This window comes from Toxorhynchites rutilus, chromosome 3 (genome assembly GCF_029784135.1).
Source record: "Toxorhynchites rutilus septentrionalis strain SRP chromosome 3, ASM2978413v1, whole genome shotgun sequence".
Classification (NCBI taxonomy): Eukaryota; Metazoa; Arthropoda; class Insecta; order Diptera; family Culicidae; genus Toxorhynchites; species Toxorhynchites rutilus.
The window spans coordinates 288,308,176-288,328,483 of record NC_073746.1 but is presented as its reverse complement, the minus strand read 5'-3'; the positions used below and the strand labels follow the sequence as shown (position 1 = coordinate 288,328,483).

General features: G+C 37.1%; 1 protein-coding gene across 8 annotated transcripts in view; it reads left to right on the top strand.

Moving 5' to 3' along the window:
• The window catches only part of LOC129780303 (phospholipid-transporting ATPase ID), a 145,255-nt gene that overhangs the window by 43,200 nt on the left and 81,747 nt on the right, over positions 1-20,308 (top strand). The window contains exons 1-2 of one of the 8 annotated variants that reach the window (XM_055788403.1): positions 1,777-1,887; positions 6,186-6,739. The exons of 1 other annotated variant lie outside the window; for it this stretch is intronic. The gene's annotated coding sequence lies outside the window, so the exon portion shown is untranslated. Of the gene's footprint in view, positions 1-1,776; positions 2,222-6,185; positions 6,740-20,308 lie in introns of those variants that run through there. 6 more of the 8 variants (XM_055788405.1, XM_055788404.1, XM_055788402.1 and 3 more) reach the window with 6 other exon arrangements.

Sequence of the window (20,308 nt, the reverse complement as noted above, 5' to 3'; positions counted from 1 at the left end):
ATTAATTTTTTTTTGTAAATAAAAAAAAGAGTACTCATTTTTTTTCTCAGTGTATACTTTTTCATGTTTAGACATCAATACTCTATAACTCTTTCAAAGACACTATTTCGGTACGACTCATAGTTTTTGAGATATAAATTATCAAAGATTTCTCCTACTAAAATCGATACGCCCTTTTCAAAAGTTACGCTTGAGTCAAAAAAATCCCAATTGTTGTGGAAAACTCATATTTCCTTCAACCCAATCAAAAATACTCATATTTTGTCATTTATCGATTTCATTTGGAATTACTCTAAACTAAACACTATAAATCACAATTTTCATTTTCATACGACCAATTTCAATTACGACCGTTTTTTAAGAAGGGCGTATTCAAAATCATCGATCTTCCTTTCAAAAAATCGTAGCTCTAAATCCAGTTGTCTGATTAAAATATGATGTTTAACAAATTTGTTGAAAAATTGATTTTACATTCATCCGGATCGCTCTTCCCATCAGAAATAAATTCCCAACCAAAAAATTCGATTGAAAACTGCCAGGCAGTATGTTTCGTCGTCCATACCCACGCGATTGTGTTTGATAACAAATTTCCGTACAACTCCCTCAAGCGCTTCTTTGTCTCTAAAGTCTGTTTTGCATTCCGGTTTGGGATAATCAGAGGCCTTAACACTTCCTAATTAACCCCTCTTTTTCGCTTTCTGGACGTAGGATTGGAAAACTTCCACCTTTTCGCCGCATTCCTCAGTGATAGCTTCGGGTTCCGCTTAAATTGAGTTATCGGTTACTACGGTGAATCCATGACGTAACATTCGATGCCTCTGTCTATACACTCTAGGCTTGATTCAGCGACATTCTGAAAGAAAATACTCGAAAAATGTCTCAGCGGCAGCATTGATGTGTCCGGATTTATGGTGTTCAACCTTTGCCACGGCGATTTTTGAAATATACCATTGATCACTACAAAAAAACCGTGATTATCGCAGGAACAACTCGACCCAAATCGGAAACGATCTGGATCATTCCTTCCTTTCTTATCAAACTGATAACTATAAAAATTAACACGTACCGCATAATTCGATTAAAAAAATCAAAACACTAAAACATGCGTAATTGAAATGGCTTGTACTCCTATGCTCCATTCATCACAATCATTGTACTGATTGAGGTCAATCACGGAGAGCAAGTCCGAAATTGTTCGTCTATGTGCGTTGGATGGAAATTCATAGATACATGATATTTTGTTTTTTTTAATGGAACTAATTAGTAACAAAAATGCCATGTCGCATCGTATTTACATTTACGGATATTTTCATTCCAACGCAGTTTAATTACTCATCTTACCGTAGTCACAGCGATCTTCTTTCAGATGTTTGCCAAAAACAAACACAACCTTATAATTTCCTGTAAACAGCGCTCGCAATGAGATAAACCTCTCGCCAACATTAGTCACCAGGCATCAAATGAACAGCATAGCGGATACAGCCACTTCACAAGACTTTTCAACTTTTTAAACATTGACGATAAATCGCGCCAAATAGTGTCATCGGGACTTTTCTTGTGGCCACGTAACCCCACACCACCAGCCAGTACTAGCTGACTTTGCCCCTTCCTTCAGATACATACACTTAAAATCTCCACCATTACTCCCCCGCCACACCTGGGGACAGCTCCAATGTGCAGCAGAGAGCTCATATTCTCTCACAAGCTCCTATTTCCAGCATGAAGTCGCATGTTTTCTGCTTCTGCACGCTCTCTTACATCAGCTGTCAGTTTGCTTCTGAATGCCGTACGACGTGGAACGTCGTCGACGACGTTAAGGCCGACCGTCGCCGCGTCAATATCGGTCTTTCTTGTCGCCTAGGCCGTTCGGTTACAAAATCGCAATCGGTAACTGTTATGTGACCAGATGCTTGATTCTCCGTGTTCACTGTAATTTGGTTGCATGAGGTCACCGAAAAAAGAACCCAAGTTGAAGCAGGTGCATACCATAGTTGTGATTAATAAGATGACCTTAAACCCCTAATTAAAGTAAATGTGCGAACGTAAGCTGACACAACGTTTGTTATTGGGTGAAGTGAGTTCAGATCCAGTGCTCCACCTTCCCCTCCACGGAACAAATAGTTAATAGATTTGAGCAAACAAACGAGGGCAAGCCAATTTACAATGAGAACGGAGATGACAGGCTCAGGTGAAGTGTTTTTGGGGAGCAATTACTACGAAGGTGATTTTGCCGCGAGTCCAGTGTATGGTTTTTGTGTGGACTGGTTGATTGATGGTGCCGACAAATGAGGGAAACCCAGGAGAAGAACTAATTTCAGCTGATTATGATGACAATGAATATTGAGGAACTCGCTTCGCGGAAGTGAATATTATTGAGCGAGATTTCCAAGACGCGATGGGTGATTTGCTCGGCAAGCATGTAAAACGAACCGACAACAGATTGGGTAACTCATTAGTACAAATGCGAACGTTGCGCGGGGTTGTAATCGATGGGGTCCACGGCTAAGGCAGAATCTAGCGTGAGATGTTTTGAATCGTTATTTAAAGTCAAATTAAGTGTGAACGTAAGCAAGCTAATATTTTTTATGCGCAATTTGAACTTTGAAGCTCGCACCTTTCGTTTTTTTTGCTTGTTTCTCAACAAGTGACTGATGATTGTCCACGATTTCATGGATTAGGAACATTGTTAGAACGAGAGTAAATCAGAAACATACGATGAGTAGAAAAAATGATCTAATCAGTAATAGATTGTTCTCAGCTCATCTTTAAATCATGTATTATTACCAAATTTGTTTAGTCGTTTGCGTAATCACGCAAATACAAAAACTCACCAGAGAAGAATCAAGTTCAATTCTGATATTCATTAGGATGAGACCATTGGAATAGCGTACTGGTGCTGTAACTCTCAGGATATTAATCGCAATATATTTTATGTACTCCAATGGAATTTTTTAGCTTGCTATTCTCGTTTCAAGAACTACTAAATAGCCTGACTTGAACCTCGGGTCCAAAGGTTGCATTAAGTAATTTGGATCATCTCCTAAGTAGTTGAACTAACTTCCCAATCTAGCGTTCAAAGATGCTTTCATCTGGTGTGAGTATGTGAGTATGCGTAAATAGCCGCGTATGATAGTTTTATTTTATAGTGAAGTCTCTCAGATTATCATCCCTGAAGACAGTTGGGGGGACGGTTATACATAAGGACCCATTGTATATCTATCATATTCACATGGTTTTTTTACGCGGATTTTCCAATTAACGCGGTTTTTTACGAGGTACGGATCCCTCGCGTAAAAAAAATACCTGGGTGTATTTGAATTCATAGTAGTTACACTTACTCGACCAGTATTGAAATTATTTTAATATATCCTTAAAAAATCTCAACATTGCGATAGAAAATCCTTATCAGAAAATAATCTGTTCAAGATTCCTTGTGAAAGATTCCTTGAAAATTTGATACTCTATTAACTCTTTATTTGCATGATTTTTTCTTTATTAGTGAATTAAATCAAGGTCCAGACAACTTGAAGTGAACTTGTTCTACAGTAGTAGCTAGAATCACACACAAAGATGGTCAGTTGGGGGGGCCCTGAGTTATGAGCTCATTATCGTTCGCTTAGTAGCGGACACGCAACCAATTTTACTACGAGGACCCCCATCTCTCCCTAAAATGTATTTTTATTTGGTGTATGTACACTGGGGTGCCAATGAATGTATGGGAAAAAAACGACCCTAAAATTTCAAAAAGTTACCCTATACAAAATGTTCACCACCTCGAAATAACACCCTATGCCGAATTTCTGCTCGGACTTTGGGTGCCAATAAAAATAGTTATCTCGATTTTTCATTCGGAACTTGCTACGAAATGTTGAATTGCACGATAATGTACCCTATCCAAATATTAGCTCATTCGGACGCCATTTACTGGTGTCGCAGACGTTAAAATTTGAGTTTTTGGAAAACCGAAAAATCACCGGAAATCGGGGTTCTTAAAAAACATTGATGCCAAATGTCATAAAATTGCATGACACGTCGAGATTTACGGTTGCATTACATTTTTTGATTTTCCAAAAACTCAAACTTTGACCACTTTGCTCCACTCTCCCTTAAGTCCGATTGAGCTGAAATTCGGCACAGGGTGTTTTTTCGAGGTGGTGAACTTTTTTATGTGGTAAAAAAGCGAGAAAAAATATATACTGAGAAAAAAATAGTACTCTTTTTTAATTATAAAAATAACTTAAATTTGCAATATCTTAAATATATATTTTAATTTTTTTTCATATAAAATAGAAAACATGTAGAAAATTTAAAAAATGAGTCCAAAATGGTTTAACTATTTTTGACGAAGTTTGTGGAATATCGAATTTTAATGAATTTTTGTATTCTAAAAATCATTTCTAGCCACAAATTACGAATCCTGGTGTGATTTAAAATAAAAAAGCTCTTCATCAATCTTCTTCTAAATGCAGCCATTCTTGAGATATTTAAAAAAATATTTCTAATGCATCGTCTTTTTGTATAATTCGCAAAATTGTTTATTGACTGATCTACTAATCTACCATTTAAAATTATTTTTTACTATAAAATTTCAGTATTTCCATCAAAACTCGACATCATAATATCAAATTATTTTCAGACACATTTCTCGTGCAAGATATTTCATCCACTTGTAAATAACATGTTTCTCTGTTACATGGAATAAATGTTTGATACAGAAAATATGATAGAATGAAGACAGCCCTAAATCGGACAATTTCTTTTTCGGGTTCTGCTCTTATCAACACATTCAGCGATCCATTTTTATGTATATAGATAGAAGACGATATAGGAATGCGTTTTATCACATTAAAATCCATTTCCACTCGAACAAAGATCAATTTCGTTACCGCAAACATCAAATGGACTAACAACGCTCAATATGTAATTGTAATTGAATTATTCGAATTTTCCCATTTACCTTCAGAGTTTTCCGAAAATTTTCAATTGTCATGTTTGGTTGAAATTTGTGCATTATTTTTATGGGACCCCCTCTCTTTTCCAGAGGAGGAAGGAGTGTCATACCATCATAGGAACATTTCTCGTACCCAAAAGCTCTCACATCCCAAATTTGGCTCCATTTGCTTTATTAGTTCTCGAGTTATGCAAAAATTTGTGTTTCATTTGTATGGCAGCCTAGCCTTAGAGAGAGGGGAAGAATGTCAAACCACCATAGAAACGTTTATCGATCCCTAAAACCTCTATATGCCAAGTTTGATTCCATTTGCTTGATTAGTTCTTGAGTTATTTGCTTAAAATTTTCAACAACTTTTCCAAATATATGTTTAGGAGTTACGTTGAAAAACATTATCGATTCGTTCATGCATCAGCCATGGCAGTTGAAAAATTGGTATTGTACATTTTCAGATTGTCTCCTGGATCTGAGCGGATTAAAAAAATTACAGGAGGGTTGCGTCCGAGACACAACCGAGTAGTTGACGTAAGATTGCGTTAGGCTATTTGTTTCATGCTGATATGTTAGACGTTATTAACCTCTTAATTATGATGTGGGGACCCTGAAAAGAACCTGCTTGTTAGGTATTGTTTGTTTACTCTATACAATAAATTTGTCGTTGGATGGTGCATGCGGAAAACTGCCTTCTGAACGAAATGGCTTCTGCGTTCTGTGTAGATGAAAAGTATATATGGAGGATGAATGAATAATTTCTCCATTGCCATTTTCGCCTTAAGCCCACGGAACATGTAGGGTCAACGAGTGTAGACTAATTAAATTAAATTAGACTAATAACTTTACAAAATGTACATCTCAAAAATGTTTAAAGATTTAATTATTATGTTTCAGCTTTGAAGTTATTTCGAGCAAAATTGTTTCGTCATGCATTTCTGGCCTCGTGAGAACAATACACAATTTGGACATATCTTGTTTTTGTAAATAGTCAGGTGAAAGGTGAAAGGGTCAACACAATAAACTACAGTATCTAACATATCCCCGCACAAGGGTATTCTTCATAGTAGTGCAGTACGTTCCAAAACAGAAGGTGAATACCCTTCCTATCACAAGGCTAGATTCCGTCTGCAAATAATGAACTTGATTCATCGTAGACAAACTCATTACTCCAATAAGGAGGATAGCCTCCCACAGTATATCCCCGCTAACTACAACCCCGACGACGACCTGCTCTCCCCAGACGGTGAAACCGTAAAAACAGCAGCCATCCAAGGAAAAACAGTCTGTGCTCACATTGCGAGAGGGGGTAAAAAGTGAATAAGTTTAGTGAAGTTGAAAATCAAATGTTACATAAAGTGCTGGTACCGATCCGTACCAATCCGTCGGCCCGCCGTTGTCGCTGATCGATTCCCTGAGTGGTGTTTTTAAGAGCACGCACCGTCCATCGCTGGTTAACGGTGGTCGGAAGCTACAGAAAAACAAAATTGTACTGGAAAAGCATAACAGGCCCATTTCGGCTGCTACGAGTGTTTTAGTTTTGTTTCTCCTTGTCTGTGTTTAATGCCGTCGTCTTTTCAGCAGGCAACTGTGAGAGAAGTTGTGAATAGTTAGCTGTCTGACGATATAATCATCACTATCGGAGAGTAGATGAGACAGCAGGGCAGCAAATGTATGTGTGCAATTATTACAAGTCACCTTTACCTACTTAAATGCGGTCGAACAACTACCGCCAGCAACGAGATCGAACCCAACAGTTGAACCACGTTCAACAACAGATCAGCTGCTACGAGATAGGTGAGTGCAACGAGCTGGATGAAGATCCGAAATTCTTCATGTTTGCAGGGGTGTGCGATGAAGTATAAAACAAGGATGTGGTTGATTCGATTGTTTATCATCTTTTGACATGTTGTTCATCCGGATATGTACACAACACTCCGCCGTAATGTATATTTGAGTGACTGGCATGGCGCTCAGGCACGTTCAACGAAGTATGAGTCAGCTGTTCTGGGAAACTTTACGTCAGATGCTGTGAAATGGCTACACTTCAAATTAGCTCGCTCACGGTAAACTATTTTGCCGTAGAAAACGATTCCACATGTCATGTACTTTCGGGTTATTCCTTTCTGTAGCTGTCAATTTTTGAACATTTTGCCAGACGAGTTGATTTGATTCGATCAAAACATTTATTTGGCTTCATTGATCGTGTCGAATTTAATCGAAATATTCTAGTTCATCTCTAAACTGAGCCGAATGAAACGTTTGTGTGCTGACAATATTAAAATATGATGTAATAAAAGGCAACTTGCAAATTTATTTGACTTTGTGAAAATCTTGTCCGATATTCATAGTTTAGTGTCAATTTAGCGTCAATAGAATGCAACATGTTTACTATTCATTCATAATAGTGTTTCATTTACAAAGTACATCCTTCAAAAATACTGCAAAGATACCAAATACAGAAAAATACCTATGGAGCATTTCCACAACAAATCGATCAAAAAACAGCAAATTTTGATCCGACCCTCTCCATTTTTTTGAAACTTTGTGCTTATAATGGAAACTACCTCGAATCGAAATTTTGATTGCCATATGACCAATTTAAATTACGGTTGATTGTTAAAAAGGGCGCATTCAAAGTCATTGATCCAGATGCTTGATTGAAATATGACGTTTGACAAAGCTGTTGGAAAATAAATTAACTATTTAGGAAAAATAACATTTAAAATACACTGTTAAAAAATCTTACTCAAAAATTTAATTTAATATTAAGAACTTTTATTTCTCAAAACACTCCCTCCCTTGGATATTTTTGTATATTGACGTAGGACTACGTCTTTCATTTCTATACCGGGGTGTAAAATCAAAGTTTCGAAAACGAAAGCGTTACGCCGGAGACCGAGATTTTGAGCGTTAATAGCTCCTAAACAACTGAACGAAATGGTATGATAAACACTTCATTCGACAGATAAAATGTCTACGCGTTCTATACTTGTTACTTTCTGATCCTAAAACTTGTTTCAATAGTCTTAAAATTGCTTTCAAAACAGGCTATTGAAATCACCAATCGGTATATAAGCGAGCGCCGCTCGGAAATCCACTCAGTTCAAATTGAACAGCGATTGGTGCATGTTGTCGCTATTGTGGTGAAGCTCTTCATTTATCATGAAAGCGCGGATGAACGGTGTCACCAAGAGCCTGTTTGTGCACCTTAGGCCAGAAGGGAATCCATCAGGAGGAGAGTGATGCTACAAACGGTTCCCCGGGAAGATCTCGAAGCAGCCGCTACACACACACACACACACATACACGCGCGGAATTCTTTCCGTTTGGATGCCATTCAACATCGAGAAAGATCTGGAAAATAATCTGCCAGTTCCTCTGGGAATTTAAAAATACATTCATGTGAAAGAGTTTATTTGAATGTTTTCTATCCATGTAACACTGTGACCAAAAATGTTTCAATCAAGTGCTATAACCAGATGGTTATCGAGTTAGCATTAACCACTGGTGGGCTTCCAGTATCGAGGAAAATGTGGAAATATCTAATCGTTACTGAAAATAATCTGCCAGTTCCTCTGGGAATTTAAAATTACATTCATGTGAAAGAGTTTATTTGAATGTTTTCTATCCATGTAACACTGTGACCAAATACATTTGGTTTTGTGATTTTTCAAGCAATCGCAATTAACAGGATAGCTTCTGAAGATTATTCTTCCCCATCAGTAGGATATTTCCGTATCCAATATTGTATGCGCCCGCAATCGATTATTGCTCAGTCGCCGAAAGTTCCGAGCTCAGAGAGTTCATTCCCCTCTAGTTTGCCTTCCAAATTGCCATCGTAAACCACGCCTTCTCTCGATTCAATCACACACAAAAAGCATACTTAAGCGATATTCTGGTGGTGAGATGCATTCATTTTTCGTGAGGACATCGACAAGACAACATCGTTGCTGAGGGTGCTCGACGGCGAAGGATCGAGATCTGCCCTGAAACGCAATCAGTTTGTTTGAAACAGTGAGGGAGCACAGAGAAGCCGATCCTTCAGGAGAAGAGAAGGTGACCATCGAAGTAGCCGCTACATACACACATACACGCACGGAATTCTTTCCGTTTGGATGCCATTCAGCATCGAGAAAGATCCGGAAAATAAAACACTGTGACCAAATATTTTTGGTTTTGTGATTTTCAATCAATCGCAATTAACAGGATAGCTTCTGAAGATTATTCTTCCCCATCAGTAGGATATTTCCGTATCCAATATTGGATGCATAAAACCTTGTGCCTCCAACGTAACGCTCTCGTTTTCGAAGTCCCCCAAATATTCATTCATTCAGAATGAATTTAGATTCAACTTCAAACAAATGATCTCTAAATCAACGATAGTCCTACGTCACCCTTGCGGTTATACCATAGATATAACCCACTTCCTGTTTTTTTTATTGAAAAACACTTCTAATTTTACAAAGTTTGACTTATAGTGGTGCCTTGTCGGACTGACCAAAATAGAGATATGATTTTTTAAGAAAAATAACATGAAAATAGAATCTACATGCAATTCAACATTAGAAACTATATATATAACGATTTATCCTAGGACCAACCGTTCTCTAGATATAACCAATTTCTTATGATGAAAATAATGTTAGTAAGCGGTCGACCGATTTGGCATAGAATCAAAACATATCCAGAAGCATTTTCTAGAATCGCATTAAGCTTTCCCCACAAATCGTTCATATTTGTCTTTGCTCATTTGAAAACGGATACCTCTGAGTAGTGAATTGAGTTCTTGAAAGAGAGGAAAAACATAAGCCGAAACCATGTACGGTGAATACTGTGGTTTCTGAAGATGAGCGTTATTGTGGTGAAAAATCCAACCATTTTTTTACGTGTGGAAAGTAGTAGCCGACGCAATTGAATATTTACAGAACTGACTTGATACGTTGTGGATGGAGCTTAGTGGTTTTAGGGATGTGTGGCAACTTATTCGAGATCACCAACGATTATTGGCTCTCGATCGACTTATACAAAGCTAGTAATAGCAAGTATTCAACAACCTTCACACGATTGAATAACTGAAAACAAACTAAAAGAAAATCGCTAAATCTCCGCATCAGTATAAAGAACAGTTGATCCACTTGTCAACAGTAGCGTATTCAATAATTTAACTAAGCACAGTCTTTTAACCGATAGGGGAAGTAGAGGTCAGACGAATAGGATAAAAAGAACTTCGATTGTATCTCTGGGAACTTATGTGAACAAAACTTAAATGCAGTTTATAGAAGTACAGTACACTACTTTTCTAATTAGTTGGTCAAATGTTTCACAAAAAAGTGTTTTCCAATAATATTCACTGAAGTTAAAGCAGACCGAAAAATTGGATATTTTTGTAATCCGGATGAAACTGACTGACGGACGAGGGGTGATGTAATACAGGAAGGATAAAAGTTTCAAAGAAGAAGCTTAATTTCATTCAATCAAGGTATGAAATCATTTCAAATGTCCGTTAAATGAGCAATACAACAATACTTACTATCGATGCCGAACAACAGATAATCTGCAGATCAATATTGAAACCTCGCACGGAATACAAATGATGTTTCCCCTGCATGAAAACTTTCGGAAGTTTGTACAAACGCCTCTTAAAATCACATTGCCGAAGAACAACATAGATTTCTATTGAAACTTTTTTCTTTCATAAACATAATTTTTATACAACATTTATGTCAAAGGGGCTCGTAGTTAAACGCCGCGTCGACGACATACATTCTGTCAAATATATACCGATTGTGTTTTCGGAGAAAATGGTTTATTTATCATCTAAATTTATATGATCGCCTTCGAAATAGGCCTTTTTTTATAGCTGTATTCAGAAATTCCCTTCAGTTCACGCAGCGAATAAGTGTTTATGTCTTCAAAGCTGTCAAAACGGGTCGCACGAAGCGGTAATTTAAATTTCAGAAAAAGAAAAAAGTCACATGGGATTATATTTGGAGACTACGGTGCTTGTTCAATCACATTCGTGCAATTTTCGGTAAAAAAAATTGTAAAGGGTTGTATCTAGGACACGACCGCATATTTTCGACGTAGAACTATTATGCAATCCACTTGTTTACCACTTCGAATATTATTTTAGAATGCTAGTTAACAGGATAGCTTCGCAATTAACAGGATAGCTTCTGAAGATTATTCTTCCCCATCAGTAGGATATTTCCGTATCCAATATTGGATGCATAAAACCTTGTGCCTCCAACGTAACGCTCTCGTTTTCGAAGTCCCCCAAATATTCATTCATTCAGAATGAATTTAGATTCAACTTCAAACAAATGATCTCTAAATCAACGATAGTCCTACGTCACCCTTGCGGTTATACCATAGATATAACCCACTTCCTGTTTTTTTTTATTGAAAAACACTTCTAATTTTACAAAGTTTGACTTATAGTGGTGCCTTGTCGGACTGACCAAAATAGAGATATGATTTTTTAAGAAAAATAACATGAAAATAGAATCTACATGCAATTCAACATTAAAAACTATATATATAACGATTTATCCTAGGACCAACCGTTCTCTAGATATAACCAATTTCTTATGATGAAAATAATGTTAGTAAGCGGTCGACCGATTTGGCATAGAATCAAAACATATCCAGAAGCATTTTCTAGAATCGCATTAAGCTTTCCCCACAAATCGTTCATATTTGTCTTTGCTCATTTGAAAACGAATACCTCTGAGTAGTGAATTGAGTTCTTGAAAGAGAGGAAAAACATAAGCCGAAACCATGTACGGTGAATACTGTGGTTTCTGAAGATGAGCGTTATTGTGGTGAAAAATCCAACCATTTTTTTACGTGTGGAAAGTAGTAGCCGACGCAATTGAATATTTACAGAACTGACTTGATACGTTGTGGATGGAGCTTAGTGGTTTTAGGGATGTGTGGCAACTTATTCGAGATCACCAACGATTATTGGCTCTCGATCGACTTATACAAAGCTAGTAGTAGCAAGTATTCAACAACCTTCACGCGATTGAATAACTGAAAACAAACTAAAAGAAAATCGCTAAATCTCCGCATCAGTATAAAGAACAGTTGTCAACAGTAGCGTATTCAATAATTTAACTAAGCACAGTCTTTTAACCGATAGGGGAAGTAGAGGTCAGACGAATAGGATAAAAAGCTTCGATTGTATCTCTGGGAACTTATGTGAACAAAACTTAAATGCAGTTTATAGAAGTACAGTACACTACTTTTCTAATTAGTTGGTCAAATGTTTCACAAAAAAGTGTTTTCCAATAATATTCACTGAAGTTAAAGCAGACCGAAAAATTGGATATTTTTGTAATCCGGATGAAACTGACTGACGGACGAGGGGTGATGTAAACCAGGAAGGATAAAAGTTTCAAAGAAGAAGCTTAATTTCATTCAATCAAGGTATGAAATCATTTCAAATGTCCGTTAAATGAGCAATACAACAATACTTACTATCGATGCCGAACAACAGATAATCTGCAGATCAATATTGAAACCTCGCACGGAATACAAATGATGTTTCCCCTGCATGAAAACTTTCGGAAGTTTGTACAAACGCCTCTTAAAATCACATTGCCGAAGAACAACATAGATCTCTATTGAAACTTTTTTCTTTCATAAACATAATTTTTATACAACATTTATGTCAAAGGGGCTCGTAGTTAAACGCCGCGTCGACGACATACATTCTGTCAAATATATACCGATTGTGTTTTCGGAGAAAATGGTTTATTTATCATCTAAATTTATATGATCGCCTTCGAAATAGGCCTTTTTTTATAGCTGTATTCAGAAATTCCCTTCAGTTCACGCAGCGAATAAGTGTTTATGTCTTCAAAGCTGTCAAAACGGGTCGCACGAAGCGGTAATTTAAATTTCAGAAAAAGAAAAAAGTCACATGGGATTATATTTGGAGACTACGGTGCTTGTTCAATCACATTCGTGCAATTTTCGGTAAAAAAAATTGTAAAGGGTTGTATCTAGGACACGACCGCATATTTTCGACGTAGAACTATTATGCAATCCACTTGTTTACCACTTCGAATATTATTTTAGAATGCATCGAAATTTTTGTAATAAATTATGTTCTTCGTTACAAATAAATTCAATGAACGTCCTTTTACGTTTGATATGATGCTTAGGACTACCAAAATATGTGAATGGAAGATTTATCAAACGATAATTGTATTTTACATTTCCCTATGAAATTATTGCACATCTCATGTTTACGTAATTCTCGAACCGCGAAAGTTCATTCACCTCTAGTATCTGAAATGACGATTTTCCCAGGCTTCTCAATTTAAAAATACGTTTTAGGGAAACATATTCCGGTCTGTACAACGACAAGCCAGTACAAAAGTACTCAACACCAAAAAATACCCTCGACTTGCATGTATTTGCAAAGCGGATTTCCACAGATACATTGATTTTGAAGTCTGTGTTGGGGACACCGTGAATCGGACCACTCAAAACTTGGCAGTTAGGGCGTTTAGATAACGCTTCACATTTTACAGTTATTCAATTGTTTATCTTATGAAAAACTACATTTTATTAATTGTGATAGACGCGTACAAATATTTCCTATCAATTGATGCAAACATCTTTCCGATTTATTAAGAAATGTTCGAGTTATAAGCATTCGAAATACGGGTAGGGTTAGCACACAATTCGGCAGAACAAATGTATGGGAAAAAGGAAACTCTTCCAGTTTTCATGAATTTAAACCGTTTAAAGATTAGCGAATTGTAATGTATAGCATATCAAACAAATCTTAGAGAATTTCCGATTCGATTGGTATGCAAATCATAAGAATTCGTTCACAGTGAAAATAGTTATTAACGTTAACTTTATTTCATGAAAACGTGACCTGTTTTCTGATTTGGCACCCTCCCTGAAAGACGTAGTTCTAGGTCAAAAGAGGGATGGGTTATGTCGTGCACATAAACGGAGAGTCGTGGCACTAAACTTTTTTTTTTGATTATTCATCTACTCGGTTTGTTTTATTGACGCTTTGTTCTTAAACTTTTCAATCGCCAGAAATATGTTTATGCTGATGATGATGGACACCATCGCCGCCGCCGAGGTTGTTAGCTGGGTCATTGCGAATCGTAATTACTACTAAAAATTTCAGCCACAGAACGTATAATTTATACATCTGTTACTCACGATGCATCGTGATATGTGAGGAATCGACTTTCAAATAAGGAAAGAATCGGCAAACTTATTCCATTGCACAGTTACTTATTCTATTTTAGAGGCAAATAAACTGAAAAGTTTAAAGCTTCTCAAACTCTCTCTCTCTTCTCCTTCTTTCATTGTACAGAAGGCTTTAACTGAGCGGCACAAGCAATGAACACAGCAACAACATTCCCAAATAAACTCTCAACGTCAACACATCATACTTACTCATTACTGGTTAAAGAAAATTTAGAGGAACAGAAGGAGTAAGAATATTGGATTACAGAGGCTTTAAACTTTGAGAGTTCATCCGCCTCTGAAAATTTGTATCTTTTCCTCTTCTCTTATATAGTCGTCGTGCTCCCGATGCAACGTAACATCGAGAAAGAAACATTCATTTGAGTCAACCCAAGAAGAAACCATATCACGTAAGCTAACTCTCGAATTGAATGGAATGAAAGAATGCTGCTTGTTGCATTGTAAAGCATTTGCGAGTATAATCGACCACTTTTATTAGTTACTTCACTTGTTTGACTATTTCCATATGTCTCGGACATAAACATAGGTGGGTATATTTTTTCATAATTTGTATACAGCGCGGTCTCCGGTTTCCGATTTGAACAAATAAAAGCATCTTTTTCAAGAGTTTTAAAATGTTTGTATGTATGGGAGCAGACCCCTCTTTCTCTCAGACTGAACGTCAGAATTGTACCAAAAAAAATTTAAACGATGCCAAAGCAGGGATCGTACCAACATTGTTTTACATGATTAAGCTATCCACATAGCCACTGGTGCTGTTGTATAAATGCGTAATAATATTGCACCACATTATAAAATGAAATTGAATCTAAAAGTATACATGAGAAGACTTTTCTGAGAGTAAAAAGGAGAGCATAAACACCTGTATCCTTTCCGATTGAGGGCCGTGTATGTGGTAGAGTATGCGACTCGTGCTTATTTGCCATGTGTCTCTTGTTTCGTTCTCTCATATTGTTTTTATATTGTTATAGCATATCTATATATATAAAATGGATTTCTGTCTGTCTGTCTGTCTGATTCTTATGGACTCGGGAACCACTGAACCGATCAACATGAAAATTGGTATGTAGAGGTTTTTGGGGCCGGGGAAGGTTTTCGTGATAGTTTGAGACCCCTCCCCCCTCTCTGAGGGGGGGGCTGCCATACAAATAAAACACAAATTTCTACATTACTAGGGAATTAACCAAGCAAATGAAACCAAATTAGGAATATTGAGGTTTTAAGGTGCAATAAATGTTTCTATGGTGGTTAGCCACTCCACTCCCTTCTCTAAAGGGAAGCTGCCATACAAATGAAACACAAATTTCTGCATTACTCTAGAATTATTCAAGCAAATGAAACCAAATTAGGCATATTGAGGTTTTTGGGTGCAATAAATGTTTCTTTGGTGTTTAGTCTCTCCACCCCCCTCTCTAAGGGGGGACTGCCATACAAATGAAAGACAAATTTTAACATTACTCAAGAATTATTCAAGCGAATGAAACCAAATTAGGCATATTAAGGTTTTAGGGTGCATTAAATGTTTCTATGGTGGTTAGAGTCTCCACCCCCCTCTCTAAGGGGGGGCTGCCATACAAATGAAAGACAAATTTTTGCATTACTCGAGAATAATTCCAGCAAATGAAGCCAAAATAGGCATATTGAGGTTTTAGGGTGCAATAAATGTTTCTATGGTGGTTAGAGTCTCCACCCCCTCTCTAAGGGGGGGCTGCCATACAAATAAAACACAAATTTCTGCATTACTCGAGAATTATTCAAGCAAATGAAACCAAATTTGGCATGTGGAGATTTTAGGGTGCAATAAATGTTTTTACGGTGATTAGATACTCCTCCCTTTTCTCTAAGGTGGGGCTGTCGTACAAATGAAACACAAATTTCTGAATTACTCGAGAATTAATCAAGCAAACGAAACCACATTTGGCATGTGGAGGTTTTAGGATGCAATAAATAGTTCTATGGTGGTTAGACACTTCTCCCGCTCTCGGTGGGCTGTAATACAAATGAAACACAAATTTCTGCATAACTCGAAAACTAATCAAGCACAATTTGGGATGTGAGGTTTTTTGGGTATGAGAAATATTTCTATAATGACACCCTCCCTCCTCTGGAATGGAGAGGGGGTCCCACAAAAATATACACATATTTCAACCAGAAATATTCCAACCAAACATAATAATTGAAAATTTTCGGAAAACTCTGAAAAAAAAAGAGAAAATTCGGAAAACTAAATTTCCATATGTTCTACAATCACATTCCCATTTGTTCTACAATTACATAGTGAAAAGAGCTGTTAGTCCATTTGATGTTTGCGCTAGCGAAATTGATCTTTGTTCGAAACTGGAAATAGATTTTAATGTGGTGAAACGCACTCTTAAATCTTCTTCTATCTAAACCAAAAAAAATGATCGCCGGATGTGTTGATATGAGCAGAGCTCGAGAAAGGAATTGACTGATTTGGGGCTGTCTTTATTCTATCAAATTTTCGTATAAAACATTTATTCCATGTAACGGAGAAACATGTTATTTGCAAGTGATTGAAAAATCTTGAACGAGAACTGTGTCTGAAAATAATCTGATATTATAATGATGAGTTTTGTTAGAAATACTAGGAATTTTATAGAAAAAAGTAAATTCAACGGGGACGAATAGAAGATCAATCAATGAACAGTTCTGCGATTGGACCCATGAACTTGCTCATAGTAAGAAAACGTGAATGTTTGAAGATATTGATTTAAAAACAAATTTTGGGCGGGACGAAGTTTGCCGGGTCAGCTAGTATATTATACAAATGCTATACCAGTATAGGGAAGTAGCACATTTTCTGTTATTTCAAAGTTCATTTAATGTTATGAATTAGGAAGTCAAAACATGCACTTCAAAATTAATTTTGGGTGTAGACTAGGGTGCCAATGAATGGAAAAAATCGACCAAATGGGTATGCGATAATCGACCTTGACACTTCATAATGTTACCCCATACAAAATGATCAAAATAATTTTTTTTTTCGGAATAATAGTAATTGTCGACGTTACGTACGATTATAATTTGGCATAAAAAAAAATTTAAACCTCCGTTTTTCGGTGATTTTTCGATTTTCAAAAAGCTCAAATTTTAACGTTTGCGGCACTAGTAAACGAGGTTTGAATGAGCTAATATTTTGCTAATATAGCGCAAATCAACATTTCGCTACAAGTTCCGAATGCAGAATCGAGGTAACTATTATTATTGGCACCCAAAACCATTCTTTTCGTTTCGTACTCCGAAAAAAAGTCCCAGAATGCCGATTTTTGACAAAAAAAAATTTCGAGATGACACTAGACACTCGTCGTTTCATGCAATTTTAAGCCATTCGGTGTCAAAAAAATTGGCTTAAAACATCGGACAAAAACTGTCAAAAAATAGAAAAAAATGTAGAGACAAGCTATGGACAGCAGTTTGAATGACATGTTCTCTCGAAAATCCATCTTATCGTTTATTTTCACAAAAATGTCTTTTTTCCAATAATACTACCAATACCAACATTATATCTTTCTAGATTCCACGTTAATACTTTCAATACTAGTACAATGTTGCAGCAATATGGAATAGGTTGCCAAACATCAGATACCAATATGGAAGTAGTTGAAGAAATGTTCTCTAGAAAGATGTCTTGTAGACCTTATAAAGACGTCACACTGCTTGGCCATCTAAAAGTCCTGATTTCACATCGGCAGATTTTTTGTAATGGATATAGTGTAGAAAGAAAATATACTGCAAGAATTTAAGGATAAAAAATGCATTAAGGCAGTATTCTAGTCTAGAAATTTGAAAAAAATCATTTTTTTTTCTCCATATTTCTGAAGTCTAGACATTCAAGAATATACCATAGAAAGAACTTTTTGAAAAACTCATTATTTACCGAGTTAGAGTCATTTTAGTGATGCGGAAGCTAATCTAGTGCGACCATAACAATTCACTTCAAACGCGTTTTTCTCGAAACTAGTTTTTTCAACCTTGCGTACACGATATCTCAGGTTCTACTGAACCGATTTATGTCGAATTTATATGAATACAATCTGTATGCATCTCTCTTTCGCATGAACCAATTTTTTTTATTTCACTATTTCTTAAAAATCGGGAAACGCAACAAAAACGGGCAATTTTGTCAAAAAAATTTTTTTTTACTTTTCCGAGGTTCATGCGATAGCGGCATCTTTTATGATTCAGAATCTGTGCGATTTTTTTGTTTCAGCTAACCAGAAAGGCGTGTACGCCATGGCACAACTTTTTTTGAACGCCCTCGCTTGAGCTTAATCAACAGTTTCCCATGAAAATGTCTTTGTCTATCGTTCTATATTGTTTCGCATTTTAGATAACGAAAATAAGGAATATTTTCTTGTTTGGAGAAAGAGAGAGATAATATACGGAGGTTATACCACGAAGAAAAAGAACCCCGGAATTATTCATAACAGTGACCCTTTCTATGATAAAACACACTAGAAATAACTTAAGTACATAGTAAGGTGTGGCAAATCCAGTTTCAAGATATTAGTCTACCAACCTCAACAGGAAACATATCTGGGTGTAGTTCATATTTTACCCAGATACTAATTGAAATAACAGCTTCAGGTATGCAAATTGCACAGTTAAACCATGCGGAAGTTGTAGGGATACAAAAGTAGCAATTTTCTACGTTTCGAATTTGTTTCAATTTTTTTTGTAACAGAGTTTGTTTGTAGTTAAAAAAAACAATAACGCCCTTACACAACTTTAACAACACAAAATAACCGTGTTTACGAGATGTGTCGGGTATGAAAGCCTTCGCCGTACAACACACGCAGTTCTTTTTCAGGTACATCCAGCAGCAAACGATAATTAAATTAGAACTTCGAGTCTAACACGTACCAAATCAGCTGATTTAGCCTTACCTCAATTCCACCTCTCACATGTATGGTTTGGTATCAAACGGTCATGGATCCAGCGAACAACACATTACCATCGACCAACCATCATATCGTTTTCTCCCATGCTGTCATTTTGTCCGCACAGCCATTATCTGGGCCAGTGCGGAAAGTCTGAATGGCTACCTATCGCGATGGTGGCGAGACACGAGCGCAAACGTTCCCGCTACTACTGAATTACGGTTTGCATTACACCCACTGTCATGCGCTCCATAAATATCACCCACCAAACGACCGGCCGTGGACCCTGGAAGTAAACAAAAACAGAAAGAAATTATCCAAAGAACGGCACGTACCTAATCGGTGTTTGTGATCTGGTGTCTGGGCCGATCCCAGTCCGTACTGTGTGGAATGATTTCCGCTCGTTTCCGTAATCCTTTGAACCAATTCAATTTCCACAACCGTACCGCCATTGCCGCCGCGCCGCTTTTCACACCATTCCAGGAACGTGACCGGTTGAGTAATGGATTGTCGCTTATAATCTGTCGTTCGATTTTCATGTAACGACGATTCTGCGTAACGTTCGTCGGGAGTGGGGTAGATAGTAATGATAGCATGCGAGGACATTTAACTATGATTAATAATTTGACCAATAAAAAAAAGTTCGTCCCTGGCACATAATGAAAATGCACCTCTACGCAGTATAATGATTCCAGCATAGGCCAAAGAAGAGAAATAACCTCGGGCAATCGATACAGCTGAACCATTGCGGAAGAATATTGCCGATAGTGTCAACTAGCTCCGACCCCATGTGTTGAGAAACGATTAGTCATTTCCTTGTAGCGGCGGTTCGAGGTCAATTCGGCAACATGGTCTCTTAAATTGTACACCTGCATTAAACTTACAACATATCCACCCATTCATCACTCTAAAGTCATCAAAAACTGCGGGTACTTACGTTTATCGCAATCCCAGGGTTTGAGAGCTAATTGCGGTTTTATTATGCCTTACCGCACTGACATATCCCGCTGCGCAGAAACTGATTCAAGCGAGCGTTGTTTGTCTTTTAGCCGACCCACGCACAGGTATGCCGCGCCGCTGTTGGGTGGAGTTGGTACACTAAATGGCGTTTAAAGTGTGCTCTGATAGCACGAAAGTTTGGGCGACGCCATGGTCTTACATTCATTCAGTGAGATCAACCCCTATCACTTCCAAAATTCTTTGAAAATGTTCTTCT